Source organism: Bubalus bubalis, chromosome 2 (genome assembly GCF_019923935.1).
Source record: "Bubalus bubalis isolate 160015118507 breed Murrah chromosome 2, NDDB_SH_1, whole genome shotgun sequence".
Lineage (NCBI taxonomy): Eukaryota > Metazoa > Chordata > Mammalia > Artiodactyla > Bovidae > Bubalus > Bubalus bubalis.
In genome coordinates, this window is record NC_059158.1 from 65,238,769 (window position 1) to 65,266,074 (window position 27,306).

The following is a 27,306-nucleotide window of genomic DNA, read 5'->3' on the forward strand; positions in this document are numbered from 1 at the left end:
ATCATAGGGTTGCCAGGATTAGATGAAATAATCCATGGAAAGCACTTAGAACACTACTAGCAAAACAACAAATACTCACGAGTTATCCACCTAATGGGAGGAAAAAGATGGGTTAAATTTAAATGTTTTCACCTTCCCCCACTTTATCTTTTGGAGCATCTTTCTTCCAAGTTAATACGTATCCTCTTTGTTCCTACATGAGTATTCTGATAAGACTGACTCCATCCCAAAGGAAACTCCATTCCTGTAAAGCCCCACCTGGGGAAAGGAAGTTGTTCAGGCTTAAGAAGCTAGAGCTCTTATCCTAAAAATATAAAAGTCATCCCTTTCTTTCATGATCCTTTTTCTGAATAGACACATATTCTCCCCATAACTTTTGCATATAATAAGAGCCATAAATTGGGCCAAAAATTCTACTAAACATTTTGCATGTATTATCTTATTCAATTCTCCCAAATATATGAGTATATGGATTATCTTTTCACTACATACAAATTAAGAAAGTTTAACTTGCCGAAGGATTAACAGCTAGCAAGTGAGTGGCCAAAACTCAATTTAAAATAGATTCAACTCCAAAGCCTCTTTGAAATAGTAACTTTAGGAGTCCTTCAAAATTCTTAGAATATGACATCTAATATATATTCTGAAAATAAGTACAAAATAGGTATGAAAATAAGTACAAAATAGGTATGAGATGGTACTTCATATATAAGCTGAGTATGAAGAAAAAATATCACTTTGGCGGTTCATCAACTGATCCTTTTTCATACTTACTGAGGAGAACAGGGGTTGAAGTTCTCTTTCAGATTCCAGAATCTACCAAAAGGAAATTCAATCAGGCAATCTAAATGTTTTCCAGCTGAATCTTGCTTAGGGGTTCCACTATAATAGAACATTTGCAAATCCTTAATGGAATCAAATTCCACACTTTATAGAGGCAACTAGTAAAACCAAGATATGTACTAACCCATCTAGTATCACTCAGCTGGACATGACTGAGTGACTGAACTGAAACTGGTAGTAAACTTGAGATTAAACTTTGGTTCTTTTATTTAGGATCAGTACTCAATTATAATGAAATACTTCATTTTGAGAAGATTATGCACTACACCCCCCGCAAAACAAAGTACTCATTCTTTCAGTAAACAGTTCACACCAGGAACACTTTTTTCATCATCTCGTCTAAGAGTGTCTTCCTGGCCAGCGCTTGCCCTTGAGAATGTTTCCGAGACGGTGACACCCACAGCGACCTTGAGTGGCCACACTGATGCACACAGCACAAGGTGATGAGGGCCTTAACCATATACGATAGAATTTAAGTGACACCCCTGGAACTGTGCCACATGCTGATCCAGATGACAACCCACTCATTTGATAAAAACTCAGACCACAGAAAACACGTGCTCTGTTATTCACCCCTATCCATTCCATGAAATTTTTATCCTCTTTAGAAAAGGGGACAATGCTTTTTCCTGGAGCATTTTGCACACTACAATAAGCCTCCATACAAAACCTGAAAATATCTAGTTACAAAAAAGTGCAGGATAATGGCTTTAGCTCCTGTTATCTGCTTTGGCTGGAGAGTGGATGCAAGTTCTAAGCATCTGTCACAGATAATGGCAATTTCATATTAGCTCTGCTAAGATGCTCATAACATTCATTCAGTTTCAAAAGAAGACAATGTATTGTTATTCTCAGGCTTATATTTTGCATTTTTATCTATTCGTAGGGTCTTCCAGCTATATTAGAGTGATATTATGTCTGTACTTGAAACAGAAGACTATCATCTTAAAATAGACTACAGTATTGCCCCTTTTTAAAAAATACAAGTAGATTTTCTCTTAAAGACCATGACTTACAATAATAACAGTTATCAATACACAATTACTTTGGTTACCTTGGAACATATTGACATTCATTTATTTAAAGATAATGTAGCATACTTGTATTCATTGGGGTAATCTGTGAATATGATTAAACATGGATGCCCATCTTATACTAAGGGATAAAATAAAAATCGTAATCAAACTTTTGCACCACTAAAAATAGTTCATATTAAATTGAGAAAATTGCATTATGGCTTATTTCAAACACAATTGCAAATGATTATAAGGAAACAAAATCACGACTTGGATAACTGCTATGCGAGAACATTCATTCTACCCTATAATGGGACATTGGAGCTAGATTAACAGGGCAAGTGCTTCAATTAAAACATCATTGACTGTTCAAGAGTAACCATCCATTTATCTCTATCATGGTAGACAGATGCAGAGAGATGGTCAAGTAGTGTCGAAGGTATATAATTGAGGAGAACATAGTTGGAGATGATGCCATGGACTAAAATGTTTTAATATTTACAAGAATTCATTTGTTTGAAGGTTGGAAATAAGGCTTAAAGATTTATATATATATATATATATATATATCGCTAATCGCTAAGTCGCTTCAGTCGTGTCCGACTCTGTACGACCCCATAGACGGCAGTACACCAGGCTCCCCCGTCCCTGGATTCTCCAGGCAAAAACACTGGAGTGGGTTTCCATTTCCTTCTCCAATGCATAAAAGTGAAAAGTGAAAGTGAAGTTGCTCAGTCGACTCCGACTCTAGCAACCCCATGGACTGCAGCCTACCAGGCTGCTCCATCCATGGGATTTTCCAGGCAAAAGTACTGGAGTGGGGTGCCATTGCCTTCTCCGATATATATATATATATATATATATATATATATACACACACACACACACACACAAAAGAAAATCCTGATATATATATATATATATCAGGATTTTCTTTTTTAATGCTCTAATTCATATAGCAGTCTACGGAGTTAGATGGTCAATTAATATTCAGAGATTTACATCCAGGAAAAAAGTTGAGATTAAAATACACAAAAAAATGCTATTAAAATTTTATTTTAATGTAATTTGAAAATTTTTATACCTTAAAACACTTTGAAAATGTCACCAGAAACACAATATCACTCATTAAAAGTACAAACTTTCTCTTATAAGAGGCTCTAATTAGTGGCCCTCCTGAAACTTAAGAACAAAGTTCTGTTTTTATTCTATGCCACCCACAACGTTGTCTTCTCTCAGAATTATTGCTCTTTATCACAAGTTTGTTAGGGCTCCCTTGTTCACAAATATCAATCCTTCTAGCAGGGTTTCCTACACCAGAAATAATTAAGATGCTTCACTGATCAAAGAAGATATTTTTCAGATAAACCATAAAGTTGCTTTGCTACAGAGATGAAATGTTATGTTTCCTCTTCATTAATAGTCTGAGAAGCATTCATATATGATACTCTTTCGAAGTGATACTTTTCACTCTAGGGTAGCAGTGAAAGAAGTTATACATTAGCATGTGAGTTCTACTCAACTTTCACCATCAGATAACCCATCTACTCTAAAATTCTCAACTTCAATGAACGATTCAGACTCACAGGAATAAATTTAGTTGCTATCTCCTTCTCCAATCATTTTTTCCTTTTATCAGTGTTTTGATTAGAAAGCATTTTGTGAAAAAATTTTAAGTGCATAAAAATCAGAGTGTATATGAAATAACATTTCATTCTTTCATTTTTTTTAAGATTATACCTCTTTGATTTCAAGGGAAAAAAAATGAAATACACCAAATCCAGTGTAACTTCTGTACATGCATCAGAGTATCCCAGAGGAGGATGGAGGCTCAAAGTGCGATCACACAACCCTCCTTCACTGGGGCATTTAATGGCATCTCTATGCGGTAGATGATGTGAACTGGTATTCTTCCTTTACGTTCCTTTCTCTTGGCTGGAGAGGTGGCAATTGCACTCCCTTCATTCTCTTGAAGCTACTTTCTCAGTGTAAGTTAGGATATGTGAAATTTGGAGGGGAGAAGTGAGACAAGAGTTCTGTCTTCCCCTTCCACTCTTTTATCAGAAAGCAAACGTTTAGAAATGGATTTTTCTGCCCAGTTCACCAGTATCCCTTCCCCCTTACAGGAGATGGAAGCTATTGTAGCTGCAGCACTTCCCATCAGTGCTGGCCTCCAAACCCTGGATTGCAGCTACACAATGTGTCTTGAAACCACAATACAAGTGCAGGTCTTAAAGGTAAACGTTCTCCTAGGAGCTCATTCCTGGAACATACTGTCTACTTTTTGTTAACATCCAGTTCTCTGTATTAAATCACTTCCTACTTAAGATGGTGCATCATTTCTTCACTGATCCCTCACTGAAGCACTGTCAATTCTTTCAAACAAAGAGCAAGAGCATCTCAGAGAGGACTCAGCTTGCAACACATTTTCTCTTTCAGAAAAAAATATATGTATATGTGTATCAAAAGTTTACTTATACACAATACATTTAAACATATACAAAACTTTAAATATATACATTATAAATTACAGACAGGATGGAAGGGGTGATGATTATGCAAGGTAAACTTTTCTGTATCTTTCAAGAAGGAGAAAAGGAAATTAGAGGTTTGTACAGTAAAAAGGGAGCAATAGCGAGTGCTTAATTTTAAAAAGTCCTAAAGTGTTACTATATTACTATTTATAGCCTGTTTTAACTTGTCTTTCTTCCTAAGAGTTATAAATATTTATATCTATATTAATATACTTTTGTTTCCCCACAGCTTTATTAAAAGCAAAGGCAAAACATTTACATTCATCAAAACTGACCAAATGACTTACCTAAAGGCAAAGTCAAATAGGAGCCACCCCCTACTCTCATCCCAGAGCTCAACTTTGAGCCAGGGGAAGGAAGCCTTGGTTTATAAACCAGGTCTAACCTCTGCCTTCCTTTTGTCCAGTCCTTGCATTGAGTACCTAGTGATCACATCAACATCAATGTCCACATTCCCCACACACTCATACTACCAAAAGCTAGAAAGTATTTAAGATTATTTTAAGAATTTCTAGGAAGGTGATGATCCAGAAAAGAGTTTAAAATAAGCAATAGTCTGATTTTCTTCATTATAAGAAAGTTTTCTCCTCAAAGGTAGTACTACTAGCAAACTTAAGAAAATAAAAGCTAAAATAAACTTTCTTATCATTAATTTGAAATCTAGTTCTCCATCACTTTCACTTTTCACTTTCATGCATTGGAGAAGGAAATGGCAACCCACTCCAGTGTTCTTGCCTGGAGAATCCCAGGGACGGGGGATCCTGGTGGGCTGCCGTCTATGGGGTCGCACAGAGTCGGACACGACTGAAGTGACTTAGCAGCAGCAGCAGTGTATATTCTAAAGGGAGAAAACTTACAAATTTATAAATAAACATCAATTGATTAAAATTCCAGCTTCTCAATATGTTATAAGGATAATTTAACACACTTACATAAGCATAAACCTTTCAAATTTTAGGATAACATCGGTATTGTTTAAATAGATGCATTTTTCCTTGTGAAAGGACAGATGTACTCATGAATAAATTGCATCCACATTATATTAACACGGCTTTGTTTGCAACCCAGCCAGTTTAATAAGAACTAGACAATAGACAACAAAACCAGAAAATGTTTTGTAGGAAGAACAATGGCTATTCTGAAAAGTCTAGCCTTATCTCTTCCTTGCGTCCATCGGAGGCTTTAACTCACCTTTTATTGCTCTATAATTACTTTGATCTGCTGGGGTTTATAAAATTAAACACTTTTAAATAGCCATGCCATATTCCTTTCAGTTTAATTTCAGCCTATACTGGTTGAATTCCGTCTCCTTTTGTATCACGCAGTGCTTGCTATGGAACATGCTCAGATTTGACCTGGCAGAGTTAATTGCCAGACAACGCAGCTGCACCAGAACCTTATCAGTGAAAGAGCACTCTCTAGCAAAAAGAGCCCTGACTGGGTGTCTGGAACCCTGGTCAAGCTTCTATTCTGAATGACCTTGAACAAGCGCATCAGCTCTGTCCTGACTTTCCTCACCTGGCAAACAAGAATTTTGGCTTGAAGCATACAGGACTCCTTGAAGCAAAACAGTCTATTTTTCCAAGACTTATTTTCCAAATATCTGGTATAGTACTCCAAACTGAAATGACACACCCCATACAGGTGAAAGTGGCTGTTGTAACAAGTGTAACCCAGACAAGTCAACATTTATGGAGGAAACAAACATGATCCAATTATGGCTTTTGATACCATGAAAAATAATCAGGAAATTTCCTACGCCTGAGGATGGTAAATCAAGTTAAGATCACAAGGCATTATGTACATAAAGTAAGTCCAAAAGACAGATTAGCAAGCACAGATCACAGGAGACAAAATGGCATGACATGGTGTTGAGAAGAAGCATGAAATGTAGGAAGATTTAATCAGGAATGATTTCCTGGCAGTGTCTTATGTTCTGAGTGAATCTTTGGAAGTAGGGTTTTTTTAACTAGGAAAGTGGATCAGGAAAGGGAGGTAAAGTATTTGGGGCTCAGGAGGAACGTGTGAAGGTACAGAAGCATCGGGCAAATATTTAAAAAGCTACAGTGGGAGTCAATTACACATAAGGTTTTCTTCTGCAGAAATATATCCTTCAGCACACGTGAAGCAAGGTAGCTATAAACACATCTGTCTCATTTATGCTGAGATCACATCAGCAGGAGACAAGAGCTGACTGCAGTGTCCCTGCTGCTTAGATTCTCAGGCTCACTGCAGCTGCGGATTTATACTCTCACGATATTAGACTTCATGATCCAACATCTCCCAGACACTTCTCCAGAACGTATCAGGCAGTATTAATTAGACCACATGTTGCTCTGTCCCCAGTTACTGTTAACTTCATGTTACTTCTCTTAATGGTATTATCATTAAGAGGAGATCCCCTAATCAAATATCTAAGTGTGGCATCAACAAAGGTCACACTCAGCACTCAGCCAAACCCTCACCATTGATGGAATTTCTACTGCTGCTCTTGCTTGCCTCACCTCACTTTTGTGGTATCAAGAATATTAACCTTTGAGTCTTTAAGAGGTTTTCTTTTTATAATGTTTTCAAATGTTTTGATTTGGCTCACTGAGTTATTAACATTCTATTTTTACTTACCATAAATAAAACATGTTCCACCTCTATAAATGATACCACTCTTGATAATACTATCAAGTGAGGAGATAGGTTCATCTTAGAAGATCACAAAGAATCAGATAGTTGTATCATTACAAAATACAGAACAAGTCTATAACAAAATTTCAGAGAAGGAAATGGCAACCCACTCCAGTATTCTTGCCTGGGGAATCCCATGGACAGAGGAGCCTGGTGGGCTGCAGTCCATAGGGTCGCAGAGTCAGATATGACTGAAGTGAGTTAGCAGCAGCAGCCTAACAAAATTGGCATTTGAGGAAATGTATTAGCAGCTATGGATGTAATAGATAGATGCTGATACATGAACTGATAGAAAAAAAGCCAGGAGCCATTTCAGTCTTCTAGATATAAAATAAGGATCTACTTAGGCTGGGATGATAGCATGGAAATAAGGCATAAACCTAAGATATGTACAAATGTTAAAAGCACTTAATGATGCACTAAATTAGGGGTAGGAGAAACAAAGACATAAAGAGTTACACTAGAAGATAAGAATGAGCAAGACTTATAAGGCAAGGGGAGGATGTTTAGGGAAGCTGGATTGGAATGGACTGGAATTCAGCATTCCTCCGTTCTATCTAAAATCAGAGAAATAGGTGCCAGGCGCTGTAGTAGATTTTAGGGATGTCGTAGTTGCTAAAACAAACCTTGTTCTTTTCTTCAAGGAGTTTACGAACCTATCAACATATGGTTCTAAGTAATCAGTTTTTGTTGAAAGTACTGCATTAGGGAAGTTCAAGCTATTACAGAGCAGGGGACTCAAGCAGTTTGACACTTACGGGAAGACCTGAAGGGTACACAGGACAGGAGCTGGGAAGAGCAATGCATGCAAATGAGATCCATCTTCAGTGTAGTTCTTCATTTGCGGCATTCGTGAGAAATCCAGCTATTACAAACAAGTCTGTGCCAGACATTTTATAAACGCTGCTTCATTCAAATCGCACAGCAATCCTGTAAGGTAATTATTATTCCATTTCTAAACCCCAAAAACCTCAAATACATTAAAGGCACCACGGTGTCAAAGCAGGGAAGCATCAAAGCTGTACTCTGCCCCAGCAGGGTGCCTGAAAGCCCCCGCTTTGATACTTTAGGTGTTTTTCATTCTGAAGGAATTTGTCTGCACTCACTCCCTTTGGCACTAGCTCCACTCCGAGTAAACCCAATTCTTCTTTTTGACAGTTCTTAAAATATTTAAAGACACATTTATGCTCGCCAACCGAGCTTTCAGGTTTCCACCATATTGTAAGGATATATGTGTTTGCATATTCTAATCACAAGAAGTATCACCTTACCCACTGCCTTGTGGCTTATTTATTTTTGTCAACAAGGCGGTAACACTGTATTCTACTGAGACATGGCCTGACCTCTGTTTTGAACCTCATATACATTTCTCAGCACTTTGTCCCATTCCCTTGTATCCTCTGCATTTCCTTTCAACCCCCTTCAACCTACATTTCCATCTCTTTGATTTCCCTTGTTATTTTTCACAGTCCCAGTTACTTTGACATTAGTTGTCAATAAGTGTTTGTCACAACCTCACCCTGTCTGTTCCTTTTAGCCCTTGGCCTCAATCTTTCATCTCTATAACTTGACAGTTTTTTGATTCTCTTATTTGCCTCACCAAGCTTCTCCATTTGCTGTTTCTCTTATTCATCAGCTACCTTAAGGTTCCATCCCTTTCTGGGGTTAAATTACTAGAGTTTTCTTTGCCAGAAAACATTTTTTTCAGTGCAATTTTAGCCACATTTCTAATTAAAACCAGCAAGTAAAAGCTTGGTTGAAAACAGGTGAGTTTGTAATAAAGAACACCTGTTTTAAGACTCAAGCCTCAAATGGATAAAGCAACCCCTTTTTACATTTTTAAAAATATGTATATCAGACATTTTCTTTTCTTCTAAGATCTAAGGATCATTGGTTTGAAATAATGAAGCGCACAAGTGAGTACCTTTAGGGAATTTAAGGAAATTTGTCAAATGCTTCTGTGACAAGTAGGTGTTTTATGGTTTCTAAACATTGATTTCAAAACCACTGTCTACTTGCAAAGTCAGGGGTTTATTCTGTTCCACTATATATTAAATCCCATTAATGTTAATGGCAAAACATAATGAGCCTCATGATAATGTGTGTGGGAGTAGAAGACTTTCAAACTGAGAGAAGACACTGCAATTGTTCTGCTGCCTCGAAACTAGCAAACACCACTACATGGCCACACCAGTTCCCACGTGTTATAGGCAATATCACCATAAGCAGTTTTCCTATTAGAGTAATCATTAATCAGTGCTGACTATATGCTGTAACTTTATAGGAAGTCAAAGTTTTTCCTAGCAGTTCTCTCTCACACAAAACACACACACATACTTCACAGCACCTCTGAGGAGAGGGAGTTCTGACCCCAGACAATTCTCAGAACACAGGGGTTATACCACCAAGACTATAGTTTTCAACACAAGTGAAGACCCCAGGATACAGAGAGTGTGGGCACTTGAAAACCAACTGAGAATCACTCTTGAATCTATTTCTTCTGAACTTCTCTCTCAGGGCAGTTTTGAGACGTTTGCTGTACTTGAAATTTTATCTCGTATGTGTGGTATAATAAAATAGGTGGTATAATCAAATAGGCTTGAGACTCCTCTCTCTCTCTGGAGAGATTTCATCCCTAAAAGACCAATGTGAGTAGAGGAGGACCATTTTGTCCCTTCTGGGTGTTCCTACCTTCTCACATGAAGAGATGCTGCTTCTTTTTCAGAAGTAACCGAAACCCTCAAACCCTCTTCTCACTCTGCTCACTCTTGCCCTCAGAGAAGAGGTTCTCGCATCAAACCCTGCACTGCGGAGAAGAATCACTGCCCACACACAGCCTCTGAGCCTTTCTAGCCTTTTGAGTTGTGGATGCTCCTCCCCCGCCCATTCTTCAGTATTAAGTACACCTGGGGAAGGCAATGGCAACCCACTCCAGTGTTCTTGCCTGGAGAATCCCAGGAACAGGGGAGCCTGGTGGGCTTCCGTCTCTGGGGTCGCACAGAGTCGGACACGACTAAAGCGACTTAGCAGCAGCAGCAAGTCTACAACGCTGTGGGACCCACTTACAGCAGCAGTAGCAGCACCTATGAACTTGTTAGAAATGCAAACTGTCCTGCTGCTTTCCAAGCCTGCTGAATCTGTAACTCTGGAGACAGGGCTCAGGAATCTGTGCTTTCACAAGCCTTCCAGGAGGTCCTTATGCATGGTTTAAGTTTAAGAAGTACTGCTCCAGAGCAGTGTTTCTAAAATTATAACATGCAGATTCTGAGATGGAACCCAAGATTCTACATGTCCAGCAAAGTATCAGGTGACTCTAATAGTCCTTGGACAATTCACTCTTACAGCTTTAGCTGAACTTTGGACTCACTTGGAGAGTTTAAACATCATGATGATTGAGCCCCACCCCTAGATATTCTGATTTAATTCATATAGTGGGCAGCCAGGGAATCTGGGCCAATTGAAATTATAAATTCAGTTGATACCTCAGTATCTATGTCAATTTTTCACCAGTTCTAAACTCATAAAGAACATAGTGTGACTGGCACCTTAAACCCCAAGTGGGCAGTTCATTGGGAAGAAGTTAATAGCATAACCTTACTCTACAACAGTTCATGGAGAGAAATGCTGTTTTTCAAATTCATTTGACAATTACTGTTCTTTCCACAGGAGTATTAAGACCTAAGATCTGCAAGGTCAAGACTAGGATATGAGAGAGAAAAGAAGCAGAGATTTCTCAATCTGCTTTTTAAAAGGAGGAGTCACAACACTTCTTCCCAAAAAATGTCCAAATGGCTTATAAACACATGTAAGATATTCAACATCATTGGCCATCAGGAAAATGCAAAATAAAAATCACTACTTTATACCCATCAGGATAAAAGACAGATAACAAGTGTTGGTGAAGATGTGAGAAATCAGAGCCCCTCATACACTGCTGGTGAGAAGGTAAAATGGTAAAGTCATTTTGGAAAATGGTCTAGCAGTTCTTCAAAAGATTAAATAGTTTCCATACACCTCTGAAATTCTATTATTAGGTATAATATATATTCATGAGCAGTAAAAACATGCCAACTCCACAAAAACTAGCCCATGAATGTGCACAGCATCATTATTTATAATAGCCAAAGAGGGAAAACAATTCAAAGGTCACAGCTGATGAATGTATAAGTAAAATATGGTATATCCATACAATTGCAATATTATTTAGCCATAAAAAGGAATGATGGGATATGAAATGGCAACCCACTCTGGTATTCTTGTCTGGAAAATTCCATGGACAGAGGAGCTTGGCAGGCTACAGTCCATGGGATCACAAGTTGGACACAACTGAGCATAAAAAGGAATGAAGTACTAGTCCAGGCCACAACATGGATAAACCTTAAAAAATACAGTAAGAGAAACAAACCAAGTACAAACGTCCACATATTATATGATTCACTTTGTATTGAAAGTCCAGAATAGTCAAATCAATAGATACAGAGAGGGCTTCCCAGGTGGCACTAGTGGTAAGAAGCTGCCTGCCAATGCAGGAGACAAGAGATGTGGGTTCCATCCCTGGGTCGGGAAGAGCCCCTGGAGGGCAGCACAGCCAGCCATTCCAGTATTCTTGCCTGGAGAATCCCATGGACAGAAGAGCCTGGCAGGCTACAGTCCATAGCATCACAAAGAGTGGTACATGACTGAAGTGACTTAGCGCGCATGCGTGCATGCACATGCACACACACACACATAAATATAGAAACGAGATTAGTGATTGCCTAGGGTTGAGAGAGTAAGGGAAAATGGATGGGCGACTGCTAAGGTATGAGATTTGCCCTGGGGGTGATGAAAACATTATAAAATTGATTGTGATAATGGTTATATAAATCTGTATATATGCTGAATCTATTGAATTATATACTTCAAATGAGTAAATGTTATATATGTAAATCATATCTCAATGAAATTGTTACCAAAAGGTACTGACTAAGATCACCAATAATCCCTGCTCCCAGGTAACATTCCAATCTCACAATCTCCCCCCAGAGTAGAAAAATATGCCATGGGAAGGCATAGGAAGGGTGTTTAAGGTTGACCTGAAAATGGGCTTTTTCAAAAGAGTTTCCCAGAGAGATGATGTCAGCAAAGATTAAAAAACTATTTAAAGAGGAATACACTGGGACGACCCAGAGGGATGGTATGGGGAGGGAGGAGGGAGGAGGGTTCAGGATGGGGAACACATGTATACCTGTGGCGGATTCATTTTGATATTTGGCAAAACTAATACAATTATGTAAAGTTTAAAAATAAAATAAAATTTAAAAAATAATAATAAAGAGGAATATTGAACCAACAGAATAACTTAAAAAGTAGAATATTTCAAATGAAGCAGTTTACACTGTGAAGGGCTAGAGCAAGAGAGAGTTTGGGCATTTGAGGAACTAAAATTTTGTGACCCACCAATAGAACTGGATGATAAATAAAGCATGTGGAGGGTGGGGTGCTAGATGAGAAAATTACCATGAAGAACCATGTGGTCCATGGTATTAATTCAAACTTACACTGCTTCTTAAGAAAAAATGGGGAGCTATAAGAGTTTTTATGTGAAGACAGAGGGGCATTAATAAGATACCTTCTCATGAACACAGCATGTTTGAATTTGTTAGTCTTATCTAGTAGTTTTTGAGTTCTTTACATATTCTCAGAAAAAAATAATGAACCTTGCTAATGTAACACATAAATCAGAAGACATAATTTGTCAAATTGACAAATTTGGCTACTTAAAAAAAATTTTTTTTATTTTTCTTGTCCAATATCACTTTGCTGACTTTACCAAAAGTAAAGTCAAAGAGAAATTGCCAAAACCTTAAAAAGCAAAATCAGAAGACCATCGTGAGACTAAAAAAAATTTGTAACTTACCTGATAAACTTGATAAACCTGATAAACTTACCTGATTTGTAACTTACCAGATAAACATTAATTTCCCTAAACAATAAACAGTCCTTAAAAATTAAAAAAAAAAAGTCAATCTACTGAATGAAAATAGATTACCTCTGAACAGAAAGTTAAAAGAAAGGGAATACAAATGACTTAAACATATAAAAGCTTGCTCAGTCTCACTCATTATAGTAAAAGAAAATTAAAATTACATCAAGATATTATATTTTTTGCCTTCTTGGCTGGCAAGGCTCAGAAAGTTTGAGAACATTCTGCGCTGACAAAGATATGAGTAAAAAATTACACTTAAACATTCTGATGAAAGCACAAATTGGCATAACTTCCACAAAAGGCAATTCAACAAGAGTTATCAAATCAAACACATTTTAACTTCATTAGCTTCCGAGAGTATCGTATAGGTACCATAGACACGTGCCAAAGACCTATGTCTGTGGCTTTTCACAACAGCATTGCACATAATAACATTGGGCTAAAAATATCTAAATGTCCAGCATTAGGAAACTGCTCTTAAAAGTAATGCATTCATAGAGTGTAATATTATGCAGTCATAAGAGAACGAGAAGTGTGTCTTTTCTGCTTACACTGAATGACACATAAGATACATTAGTGAGAAAACCAAAACAGTACAGTAAAATATGGATAGGATGCTACCGTGTGGACAGAACAGTGTCTGTTTGTCTATGCAAGGTCTCTGGAGGGCCTTCACAAGAAACTTATGGCCTGGACTGTCTGCAGCATATTCAGTTGCTGGTAGACAGGAGTGGGGAAGTCTTCTTATGCCCTTTCATAGTTTTGGAGTCAAGTGCCTCAAAAGTAAAGAAATTTAAATTTCAAACATGTTAGTTTAACCATTTAAAGATTTTTTCTAAATTTTTTCAGTTGATACTCTTGGGGGGGGAAAAAAAAAAAAAAAAAAAAAAACCCTGAACTTTCCTGATTCCTTAATGTTTGATAACAAAGGGCAGTTCCATGGTATTAAAATCTTGATGGTAATAAAAAGACTTCAAAGGATACACTCATGCCCACAGAATGTTTATGAAAGCAACTAGTTCATTCATCTAAAATTCTGCAACTGCCTCCAGAACTTAGTACTTTTTTTTTTGGGGGGGGGGGGGGGTTATTTATTCATTTAATTGCTTGTACAGTTTGTGGGACCTTAGTCCCCTGACCAGAGATCGAACCTGGGCCCTCAGCAATGAAAGCGTGGACTCCTAATCACTAGAACACCAGGTAATCCCAGAACTTAGCACTTCTAATTATAAAACCATAACCTGTTAATCACACAAAATGGTGGAGATGGTTACAGTGGATTTTCTGTGTTCTCTGTCTGCTTAGTGCCTTTTCAACATAACTCTAACATTTGGAGAATTGTCTACCTTTTTAATCCCAACTCTCCAAGGTTGAAACTAGAAATCTCACTTACCTGCCTTGCTTCAACAGTCAGAAACCTGTAACCACTCACCAGCACGCATTATCCAGCTTTGCCTGGGCATTCTGCTTGCTGGTGAGTGGGCAGCAGAGGCATTTGGGGGCGAGCCATGACTGTGAGGTGGAGATACCAACAGCGGGAGCTTGAGGTCTGAGGAGAAAACATGCTGTGGTATCCAGTGCCTGACTGCAACGGTGGCCACCAGGTCATTTTCGCCTCAGGCTGCTGTACTGTATATTTTCAGGATGTTTTTTCCTAGAAGCTTAGTTTTGAGGGCTTGAGGGTATTCTCTAGTCCTCTTAATGACTGTGTAATAGTAGTAGTGTTAGTCACTCAGACGTGTCCAACTCTGCCACCCCATGAACTGTATGTAGCCCATGAGGCTCCTCTGTCCATGGGGCTAGGAGGCCAGAAGGAGGAATTCTCATTCATATGCTGAATCTCAGGAGGAGATACAGAAAGTACGTGAATCTCTCACTCAAGTACCACTCAAGAACAATACAGATCCCAACAAGAAGAGATGAACCTTGCATCTCCAGCAGGAAGTAACATACTTTACTACCTTCAGCAGGAGGAAGAAAAAATTTCTCCTTGCCTGGTAACAGCTCGACCAATCAGAGACTCTCACAACTCAGCCAATGAAAATTAACCATACTGTGAACTCCTAGCTTCCTCCAGTAGACATTTTGTTTATAACAGCCCCTCCCAACTTCTCCTTCTCTAAAAAAAGTTTCTTCTCCTTCCTTTTATCAGACTTAAATGTGATTTGCCACATGCTCCATCCCAAATTTACAATTCTTTGCTGTTTCTTAACCCATTTTGCTGATAAAATAACTACCTGTGTTGTTGTTTTAGATTAACAGTGTATACAATCTTGTTCAAACTATACAATATCCCAAGGTAAGAACTCATTTTACATATGCTGAAACAGCTGTCAGAGAGGTTAATTATCTTGCTTAAGATCATAACTAGTTCTGAACCAGATAATTTAATCCTCTTCTTAACTGCTATATTTCATTGCCTCTGTGTGTGTGTGTGTGTGTGTGTGTGTGTGTGTGTGTGAAAGAAAGAAAGTGAGAGAATGTGTACTCAGTCGTGTCCCACTCTTTGCAACCCCATGGACTGCAGCCAGCAGAGCTCCTCTGTCCATGGGATTTCCCAGGCAAGAATACTGGAACCCCGTTGCCATTTCCTACTCCAGGGGATCTTCCCCACCCAGAGATCAAACCCTGTCTCTTGGCTCCCCTGTATTGGCAGGCAGATTCTTTACCCCTGTGCCACCCAGTATGTTTTTCATTATCTATCAGAGTTAAAAAATAAACTCTAAAACACAGAGAAAATTGTTTACCTGTCTACTAGTAATAATTATTCATGAATGAAAACTGTATTGTTAAAAAAAGAAAACTGTATTGTTTCTGACCTAAAGAAAGGTCTAGGTAAGAACAGTAATACATAGAACTATTACAAAAGACTAAACAAATGCCCTGAAGTCATCTTAAGATTCTTGACATCATTACTGTCCTTAGAACATACACAAAAAGTTCCAGGAGGCAAGTTAATATTAACCCTACTATAAGGCAGTCTACGTCTCCTGTAAAGCACTTGTTCTCCATCTTTTAATTCATTGTATGATGTCTAGATGTTTCTTTTCCCCCATTTGAATCAGTGTTGCTTTTTCAATTTATAAATCCCTTTATTCCAAATATTTTAAGATTTTCTTAAAGATGATTTTGAGATATGCAAGGACTCAAGCTAAGGATGCATTCAAGGCCAAAAGGTAGTCAACTTATAAATAGGAAGGAATTCATCAAGACTTTGCTAGTCATTCTCACATGTTGCCAATGGAGCACTATATTCTTCAGCAGATACCAGGAACCTAATTACTTTCCATGATGACAGGAAAACACACAAGAATAATTAATGCATGGTCTATACCTTCACAAAACTGCAACCTAATAGAAAAGATGGAATATGATAAAAAAAAATAACTATAGTTCAAGTTGAAAATAAATGTCATGAAAAGGAAATAAATATATTACACAGAACTTGACATGCAAATTGTCTAGGGAGAGCACTGAGGCATAAGAGGCAACATGAGGAAAAACTCAAGGAATGAAAGCCTTGGTGTCTGTGCACAACATAGAAAAGTATGATTTCACTATTAGGTAGTATTATTAAGGGTAGAGCCTCTTGATGAAAGTGAAAGTGGAGAGTAAAAAAGTTGGCTTAAAGCTCAACATTCAGAAAACGAAGATCATGGCACCCGGTCCCATCACTTCATGGGAGATAGATGGGGAATCAGTGGAAACAGTGTCAGACTTTATTTTTTTTGGCTCCAAAATCACTGCAGATGGTGACTGTAGCCATGAAATTAAAACACGCTTACTCCTTGGAAGGAAGTTTATGACCAATCTAGATAGCATATTCAAAAGCAGAGACATTACTTTGCCAACAAAGGTTCGTCTAGTCAAGGCTATGGTTTTTCCTGTGGTCATGTATGGATGTGAGAGTTGGACTGTGAAGAAGGCTGAGCGCCAAAGAATTGATGCTTTTGAACTGTGGTGTTGGAGAAGACTCTTGAGAGTCCCTTGGACTGCGAGGAGATCCAACCAGTCCATTCTAAAGGAGATCAGCCCTGGGATTTCTTTGGAAGAAATGATGCTAAAGCTGAAACTCCAGTACTTTGGCCACCTCATGTGAAGAGTTGACTCATTGGAAAAGACTCTGATGCTGGGAGGGATTGGAGGCAGGAGGAGAAGGGGACAACAGAGGATGAGATGGCTGGATGGCATCACTGACTCGATGGACGTGAGTCTGAGTGAACTCCTGGAGTTGGTGATGGACAGGGAGGCCTGGCGTGCTGCAATTCATGGAGTCGCAAAGAGTCAGACACGACTGAGCGACTGAACTGAACTGATGGGATTAGACTGGAAATAGAGTTTGATTTGGAAAACTTTCAGTGCTGACTCTCAAGTCAGAATTTAATTCTGGAGGCCATGATCACCTACACTGGGTTCTGATACACTGAGTTCTGATACACTAGGATCAGATACACAGTTCTGACTGTGTTTCATCCAGAACAGGTGCTCAATCAGTGACAACTACTTTGTCATTATTTATTATGACATATCTTTCACATTAGTAGAATTAGTGAGTTGGGCAAAAAAAATGGCCCATTAGTAAATGGATACTAATGGATTAAATTTTAATCCTTATGTTTTACATTTATTCTGCATGGCATTTAGAGTTTTGAGAAATATGTGACATGCTAATGCTTCCCAAAATATTCATTTGATAGGTAAAAAAGTTAAATGAGTTCTCATACTGGAAATAAAGAATTGGATATCCTAAGTGCATACATACATAAACATAAATCTGAGTTTTCTTTTTCATTTCTGTGCCCAGCATGAAGCTGTTAGAATAAAGCTGCTTTATACATCATTAAATAATAATATTTATCCTGCAGAGTTAAACCATATTAATTGCATTTCTCATTTTTCCTTTGAAGCAAGTTGAAACAATGTAAAAATTTTAGTCATTTTGAAGTTGATGATGAAAAAGTCCAAAATTCAATTTTTCTACTCAAGTCATATTAAACATCTATATTTATTGTTTGAATAGTAAAGTTTTAGACAAATGTAAGTTTAATTTATGACCAACCTAGATAGCATATTAAAAAGCAGAGATATTACTTTGCCAACAAAGGTCTGTCTAGTCAAGGCTATGGTTTTTCCAGTGGTCATGTATGGATGTGAGAGTTGGACTGTGAAGAAAGCTGAGCACTGAAGAATTGATGCTTTTGAACTGTGGTGCTGGAGAAGACTCTTGAGAGTTCCTTGGACTGCAAGGAGATCCAACCAGTCCACCCTAAAGGAGATCAGTCCTGGGTATTCATTGGAAGGACTGATGCTGAGGCTGAAACTCCAATACTTTGGCCACCTCATGCGAAGAGTTGACTCATTGGAAAAGACCCTGATGCTGGGAGGGATTGGGGGCAGGAAGAGAAGGGGACAACAGAGGATGAGATGGCTGGATGGCATCACCAACACAATGGACATGAGTTTGAGTGAATTCCGGGAGTTGGTGATAGACAGGGAGGCCTGGTGTGCTGTGATTCATGGGGTAGCAAAGAGTCGGACATGACTGAGGAACTGAACTGAACTGAACTGAAGTTTAATTTAATTGCTCCCTAGCTTACTTTGGGGGACCCTTAGTTCCCTACTGTTTGGATCAAAATGTTTTTAATTACCATTTAAGTTGAGTGAAAATGAGTTTTATGACATCTTTTTTTTTTCTAATATGTGTCTCCTCAGTTTGGTTCAATTGCTCAGTCATGTCTGACTCTTTACAACCCCACAGACAGCAGCATGCCAGGCCTTGTTGTCCATCACCAATTTCCAGAGCTTGCTCAAACTCATGTCCATTGAGTCGGTGATGCCATCCAACCATCTCATCCTCTGTTGTCCCCTTCTCCTCCTGCCTTCAATCTTGCCCAGCAGCAGGGTCTTTTCCAATGAGTCACTTCTTCACATCAGGTGGCCAAAGTATTGGAGCTTCAGTTTCAGTATCAGTCCTTCCAATGAATATTCAAGATTGACTTGCTTTAGGATTGACTGGTTGGATCTCCTTTCAGTCCAAGGGACACTCAAGAGTCTTCTCCAACACAACAGTTGAAAAGCATCAGTTCTTCAGCGCTCAACTTTCTTTATGGTCCAACTCTCACATCCATACATGACTACTGGAAAAATCATAACTTTGACTAGACAGACATTTTTCGGCAAAGTAATGTTTCTGCTTTTTAATATGCTGTCTAGATTTGTTATAGCTTTTCTTCCAAGAAGCAAGCATCTTTTAATTTCATGGCTGCAGTCACCATCTGCAGTGATTTTGGAGTCCAAGAAAATAAAGTCTGTCACCATTTCCCTCTCTTGATGAAAGTGAAAGAGGAGAGTGAAAAAGTTAGCTTAAAACTCAACATTCAAAAAACTAAGATCATGACATCTAGTCCCATCACTTATTGGCAAATATATGGGAAAGAGTGGAAATATATATCTCCTACCCGATGGCTGTCCTTGAGAGAATCACTTTCCAGGTGAGAAAGTATGCCTGGAAAATTGCTAATCATTTGTCATTTAGGAAAACAGGAAATATATAGTATTGAGCTTTCATATATTAAAATATTTCTCTTGAGTACACACTAAGACTGTCATGATATACTCAATTATAGAAAAGATGACTATGACTCTGTAATAAGCAGGGCAGAGCTGCAGGCCTCTTCATAAGTCAAACATGGTGCCCTCTATCATCCTGTTCTAACTATTAGTGGATCTGTGCTAATGACAACCTACACATTATGAGCCTAGAAGCTGAGAGTAGTCAAACACAGTGTTTATATGTTTATATGTTCCCTTGAATCTGGAGACAGGTTGGCCTAGGAGTCAGCAGAATTGGGTTTTGTCCCAATTTAGCTACCAATAAGTGTGTGGAACATCTTCTCTAATCTGGTTCTTATCTGTGAAATAGCATTGATTCTAAATGAAGACAACTTCTGGCCATAATGTTATAATAAGAAAAAGCACTTATATGGTACATTTCCATGTGTGCTAAGTCACTTCAGTCATGTCCAATTCTTTGAGACCCTATGGACCATAGCTCACCGGGCTCCTCTGTCCATGGGATTATCCCAGGCAAGAACACTGGAGTAGGTTGCTATGCCCTAATCCAGGGGATCTTCCCGACCCAGGGATCCAACCCATGCCTCTTACATTTGCATTGACAGACAGGTTCTTTACCACTAGTGCCACATGGGAAGCCCTATATTTCCATATGCATTGCCTAAAATAATACCATGAACCTGTGAGAAGGTACATGATGAATGTGAAAGGCAAGAGGCCAACAGTAAATGCAAAAATTTCAAAAGAAAACTCCAAGACATTTCCCAAGCAGCCTGTCAAGGCCTTACTAAATTAATAAGACCCAGAGTCTGGTCCCCATATTTATAGGCTTCAAAACTCTCATTTACTGACAGGACTACCACTACCATCAATTACTTTTCAAAGAAAAAATCTTTGGCTGAACAAGTTACAATTTTTTCCATGATCTAAATGGAAATGGGTTAAAAAAAAAAAAAAAAGACAAAGCCTGCTATTGATAATAATGAGCAGAGCAATGCAAATTTGGCAGGACAAATCAAATTTGGTTGTAAAATAAAAACACTTTACAAGCCTGGTTAGAGGTTTCAGTTGTTTGTGTATGCAATGTCACTCTCATTAGTAAAGGTTATCTTGCAGCTCCAGTCTGTAGTTTCTTATTAATAAAATGGAAAGTGAATATACATACTAAATTAAATGTTTCACCTCTTTAGGACCATATCTGACAACTCTGTTTATCCATGCATTCACTCAGTTCAACAGTCATTTATTAAGCCTTGCTGTATAGAAGGCAGATTCATTTTGGGTAGCATAAAAGAAGTCAATACTTTCACAAGCAGATTCATATTTTTATCAAATCATAAAAATGTAGATTACAGAGAAGATATATAATAGCACTGATATCTTGGGCTGAAGCAAAACGGTCTCCATTCAAAACTGGGATATATCCTGTATGTTACACTCTTGCTAGATGCTGCAATTCACTATCTGCACTGCAGAGCCAGGGTGGAGAGTGGGGCTTCCCAGAGGCCCACTTCGGCTGTCCCCACCCCTGTTTCAGAAAGAACCACCTTCAGCAGTTACCAAAAGCTTACATTTCAGCTGCTGCTGGAAGGATTTTTGTTCTGAGCATTATATTCAGTTTCTGAATCAAAGGTTATATGGGAAAATAGCCAATAGTAAACCATTCTCCTAAAATAAGCTATAGAATGAGTAACCGCAACTGCCGCTAGGTTGCAGGCTGTCATTGTTGTTTAGTTGCTAAGTCGCATCTGACTCTATGACCCCATGGACTGTAGCCTGCCAGGCTCCTCTGTCCATGGGATTTCCCAGAAAAGAATACTGGAAGGGGTTGCCAATTCCTTCTCCAGTGGGTCTTCCTGATCCAGGGATCAAACTCGAGTCTCCTGCACTGCACGTGGATTATTTACCTGTGAGCCACTGGGGAATAGTGAACCATTCTCCTAAAATAATCTATGGAATGAGTAACTACATAGTTGATTTTAAGAGTTACATACCTCTTTAGCTCCACTTATTCGTATTCTACCATTTGTTCAGGGCCAAACTTACATGCCTCTTCTTCGACAGAGATTTCCTTGTTCCCTTCAACTACAATTATATTCATGTTTTTTCAACAGTCCTCATTCTGAGGTGGGTTGGGTTAAAAATGTTTTTTAATAAAAGATAAAGTGATAAAATATAGTTTTATTCCTAATGTTCTTATTTTATTTTTAAAGTTAAAATATGTCTTACACAACCGTAATAGGAATCTCTGGAAAAAATAAAAATAAGATCAAAGTATAATAGTATTAACAGTATAATAAGGAGACCTTATACATCTTTTTTTAAAAAGGAGAAATTACCAGGACATATAAAAGAACAGAAACCATGCAACAAAATCATAGAGATAAAGTTAAGTACATCTGTTAATAGCAGCAAATATAAATGGCTTAAAGACCTCTGTATATTTTTTAATGACTTTCAGATTAGTTTACAAAAAACAAGTGCCAATTGTATAACTTAGAAAACACACAGCTAAAACAAAAGAATACAGAAAGAGGATGGGAAGAAAAGGGTTACCAGCAGAACTATAATTCAGTCCCTCCTTCAAGGACACCAGAGGCCCTTTGACCTCAGCTAGAACTCATCACACCAAGGGAATTTAATAGCCATAAAAATATTTTTTTAAATGAAGCTTTTTTTGTGGTTTCCATATACTCGTCTAAAGAATTCTTCCACCAGAATATATCTGCTCTGATTGGATTTTTTGGTAATTAATAGGCATGAATTTTAAATTGATTATCTCAACTCTCCTCCTGGAGAGTTGCAGTTAGTCACATAGCATTCCTACTTACATGACTAAGAGATCTCCAAACTGAGCAGCGTCCCAGCACAGAATTACACCTGGCACTCTGAACCCAAACAATCCCAGGTCTTTGTCTAGCTAGGAGCATATGACAGTCAGGCACTCCAGGACAGCAGTTTAATGATGGGCATGGCTCTTTTCTCAAGTCCTTTGCACAATCCTAGTGCAACTTTGTGCCAGATAAGACAATTTTGTTGGAGTCTGCTGGACACTTGAGGCCTCTGTGATAAGTGCAGAGGATAGTGTGAAGCAGGGCCATGATTTGTTACAAAACCAATAAGTAAACACACAAACAATATTGCCATAATGTGGAATGATTTTTTTTTGAAAAGGTAGACTTTGAGACAAAGATACTAAGTAGAATCCCCCCAAAAAGTAGCAAAGAAAGATGCAAACTAATATCCTTTGTATATTGGATGTGGATTCAAAAGTCTTTAAGCTAACATATACATATTGATGTATAAAAGGATTCTATGCCATAACCAAGTGAGATGTATTCTAGGAATGCAAGACTGATTTAAACATCCAAATACCAAACAATGCAATATGCCATATCAATAGAATAAAGGACAAAAATCACAATACATGATTAAAAAACAAAATCTCTCTCAAACAACAAGGATTAGAAGGGAACTTTCCAATCTTCAAAAAAAATCTACAAAAAAACTTACAGCTAATATATACTTATGGAGAAGGCAATGGCACCCCACTCCAGTACTCTTGCCTGGAAAATCTATGGACGGAGGAGCCTGGTGGGCTGCAGTCCATGGGGTCACGAAGAGTCGTACACGACTGAGCGACTTCACTTTGACTTTTCCCTTTCATGCATTGGAGAAGGAAATGGCAACCCACTCCAGTGTTCTTGCCTGGAGAATCCCAGGGACGGCGGAGCCTGGTGGGCTGCTGTCTATGGGGTCGCACAGAGTCAGACACGACTGAAGCGACTTAGCAGCAGCAGCAACATATACTTAATGATTAAAGACTAAATGTTTTCTTCCCTAAAATCAGGGACAAGACAGTGATGTCAACTTTCACCATTTCTATTCAATATTGTATTGGAGTTTCTGGTCAGTGCAGTAAGAAAAGAAAAATAAGTTTAAAAAACATCAGATTGCAAGGGAAGAAGTAAAACTGGACGTGTTCACAAATGAGCTGATTGTCTATGCAGATATCCTAAGGAATTTACAGGAAGCAAAAACTACTAGAAATAATAGAAAATTTAGTAAGTTTATAGAATACAAGATTAAAATGTTAATTTTGTTTCTAATACTGGAAACAAAAATGAAATTAAGGGACAATTCCATTCTCAATACTATCAAACAGATTTAAATATTTAGGAATACGTTTAACAAAAGAAGTACAAGACTTGTAACCAAAAACTAAAAAGCACTGCAGAGATAAATTAAATATCCAAGTAAATTCAGTTCAGTCACTCAGTCATGTCCAACTCTGCAACCCTGTGGACTGCAGCATGCTAGGCCTCCCTGTTCTTCACCAACTTCTGGAGCTTGCTCAAACTCAGGGCCATAGAGTCCATCATGCCATCAAACCATCTCATCCTCTGTCATCCCCCTCTCCTCCTGCCCTCAATCTTGCCCAGTAGCAGGGTCTTTTCCAATGAGTCAGTTCTTCACATTAGGTGGCCAAAGTATTGGAGTTTTGGCTTCAGCATCAGTCCTTCCAATGAATATTCAGGACTGATCTCCTTTATTTTTTTTTTAAAGCTATTGAAATGATTTATTTTTTTTTTCTATCACAAATTTTTTATTTTATTTTAATTTTATTTTATTTTTAAACTTTACGTAATTGTATTAGTTTTGATCGCCTTTAGAATGGACTGGTTGGATCTCCTTGCAGTCCAAGGGGCTCCCAAGGGTCTTCTCCAACACCACAGTTCAGAAGCATCAGTTCTTTGGTGCTCAGCTTTCTTTATAGTCCAACTCTTACATCCATACATGCCTACTGGAAAAACCATAGGTTTGACTAGAGGGACCTTTGTCCACAAAGTAATGTCTCTGCCTTTTAATACGCTGTCTAGGTTGGTCCTAGCTTCTCTTCCAAGGAGCAAGCGTTTTTTAATTTCATGGCTGCAGTCACCATCGGCAGTGGTTTTGGAGCCCAGAAACTAAAGTCTGTCACTGTTTCCGTTGTTTCCCCATGTATTTGCCATGAAGTGATGGGACCAGATGCCATGATCTTAGTTTTTTGAATGTTGAATTTTAAGCCAGCTTTTTCTCTCTCTTTTCTTTCACCTTCATTGAGAGGCTCTTTAGTTCTTTTTCACTTTCTGCCATAAGTATGATGTCATCTGCATATCTGAGGTTATTGATATACAAGTAAAGAGATATCTTTATCCAAGTAAATATACAAGAGAGAGACAAATCACATTCGTGGGTTGTCAACAAGGCAATTTATCTCAAATTCAACATATCAGATTCAACATAAAAATCAAAATTCCAGCCACTACTTTTGTAAAACTTGACAATCCAAACTTAAAACTGATATAGAAATGTAAAGGGCTTGGAATAGCCAAAACAATTTTGAAAAAGAATAAACAAATTAGGTTTACATTTTCTGACCTCAACACTTACTGTGAAGTTCCAGTAAGCAAGACAGTGTGGCACTGACATAAGCATAAGCACATAAATCAATGGAGCACAGATAAACTCCTAAGTTTATGATCAATTAATTTTTGATATAAATGCCAGGCAATTCAATGGGGAAAGAATAGTCTTTATAATAAATATTGAAGGACAATGCCTAGCTATTTGAGCCCTAAAAAAACTAATATTAAAAGCTTGCCTCAACCTCCTACTATACATAAAAATTAACTGAAAATGGGTCATCAGCTAAATGTAAATCTATAACAGTTCTACAAGAGAGCATAAAAGAAAATGTTTGGAATGTTAGGTTAGGCAAAGATTTCTTAATACAACAGAACAGAATCCATTTTAAAAACTGCTAAACTGGACTTCATCAAAATTAAAAATTTTGAAAAAATATGGGCGAAATTATACCATCATGATAAGTTATATTGAATTGTTTAGTATAGTAACTAACACTCATAGCACTAAACAAAATAACCTTGAAGAATTGCTTAAGTTGTACTGATTGTGGCTTCCTGGTGGACATAATGCTTCAAGGGCTAGGTCTTTATTTGCTCTATATATTCAAAAAAATATATCTTGTTTAGTACTATAAAACTCATATGCTGCTTGTGGCAAATTTGATCACTGGTCTCTGTTTTTTCATTTCTTTGCAATGGACTCCTGGAAGACAAAAGACTTTTTCCTGCCCCTTGACTTTGGGTTTCTTCAGTGTGACTTTTGTAGGGGAATGGGATGTTAGTGGATATGATGCAAAGATTTGAAATGTGCTTATGTAATTAATTTTGCCCCCCTTGAACTCCTGCCTTTCACCATGAAAAGAACATAGTTTGGATAGCTTCTTGTCCAAGGAGAAGGGATATGTAGACCTAACTCATACCTTTGAATCACAACTGAATTTAGCCTTTATCCATAAAACCCACCCAACTAGCATGCTTATTGTTAATTCCCAAAACAAATATTTTTAAAATTTTGTTCTTCAAAAGAAGAGCAAAGAAGAACTGAAAATAAAAAGAAAAGTCACAATCTAGGAGAAATTATTAATATTTGCAAGTCTTATATCATCATATTTCTGATAAAGGACTTGTTAGTTCCAGAATATTCAGGGAACTTTTACAAATCAATAATAAGAAAACTTCCAGTTTAAAAATGGGCAAAAATCTGAGTAAATATTCACCAAAGAGGACTACAAATATCTAATAAGCACATGAAAAGATGTTTAACATTATTAGTCATTAGGGAAATGCAAATTAAAACTTTAATGAGATATCACCACATTGTCACTGGAGTGACCATAATTCTGCAGACTGATGACACTAGTATGGATAAGGATACAAAGCTCTGAACCTTCATATTTTTCTGTTATGAATTTTAAATGATAATCAACTTTGCAAACCAATTTAGCAATTTCTTAAAAGATTAAATATATACCTGCCATGCAGCATAGCAATTTTACTCCTAAGTATCTACCCAAGGGAAATAACTTAGGTCCACAAAAATAAGAAAATATATGTACATACCCACACATACATACTTTCACACACAAATGTTCATAACAACATTATCCAAAAAGAGAGCCCAAGTGGGAAATTTAGTAGAGTAACTGGTAAATGAATAAGCAAAATATGGTATATCCATAATTTGAGCTATTACCAGTATAAAGAAATAAACTCTTTATGCATGCTACAACAAGGATAAATCTCAAAAACACTATACCAACTGAGAGAAGCCAGATGCAAAAAAAAAAAAAAAAAAAAACTACATATTGCACGACTCCATTCATTTGAAATTTCTACTTAAGGCAAACCTATAGAGATAGAATGCAGATTGTTGGTTACCTAAAGCTACAGTTCATGGGGTCAAAAAGAATTGGACATGACTGAACACGCATGTACCCATACAACGTTGTAGAGGGGGACAGGGACTGACTACAGACTAGCAGGAGAGAAGTTTTAAGTTGATGGAAATATGCTCTGAAATTCATTGTGTTATGAATTTGTTCTTATTTTACTACTGAGTAAAACAAAATCATGTGTCCCGAAATAATAATATAGCATTCCATTTAATGAGCTATACACATACATCTCATAGCTAGTGCTATGATTCTACTTGTTGTTATTGCTACTATTGGACCATAGAAAGGTTATGGTCATGAGACTGTGCAGCCATAAACAGAACTTGATGCTTCCATCCAAGGTCATCCTAAGTCCATGGCAGCTCTCAAAAGACCAGTCTGTTATTTAAG

At 37.7% G+C, this 27,306-nt stretch overlaps 1 long non-coding RNA gene across 15 annotated transcripts in view; it reads right to left on the reverse strand.

Moving 5' to 3' along the window:
* Positions 1-9,951, reverse strand: part of LOC123330649 — a 443,928-nt gene extending 433,977 nt beyond the window's left edge. For 6 of the 15 annotated variants that reach the window (XR_006546708.2, XR_006546722.2, XR_006546731.2 and 3 more), the window contains exon 1: positions 9,764-9,950. This is a non-coding gene — a long non-coding RNA (uncharacterized LOC123330649). Of the gene's footprint in view, positions 1-9,763 lie in introns of all 15 variants that reach the window. The other 9 variants (XR_006546723.2, XR_006546725.2, XR_006546717.2 and 6 more) reach the window with 5 other exon arrangements.
* Between the last annotated feature and the right edge of the window lie 17,355 nt (positions 9,952-27,306).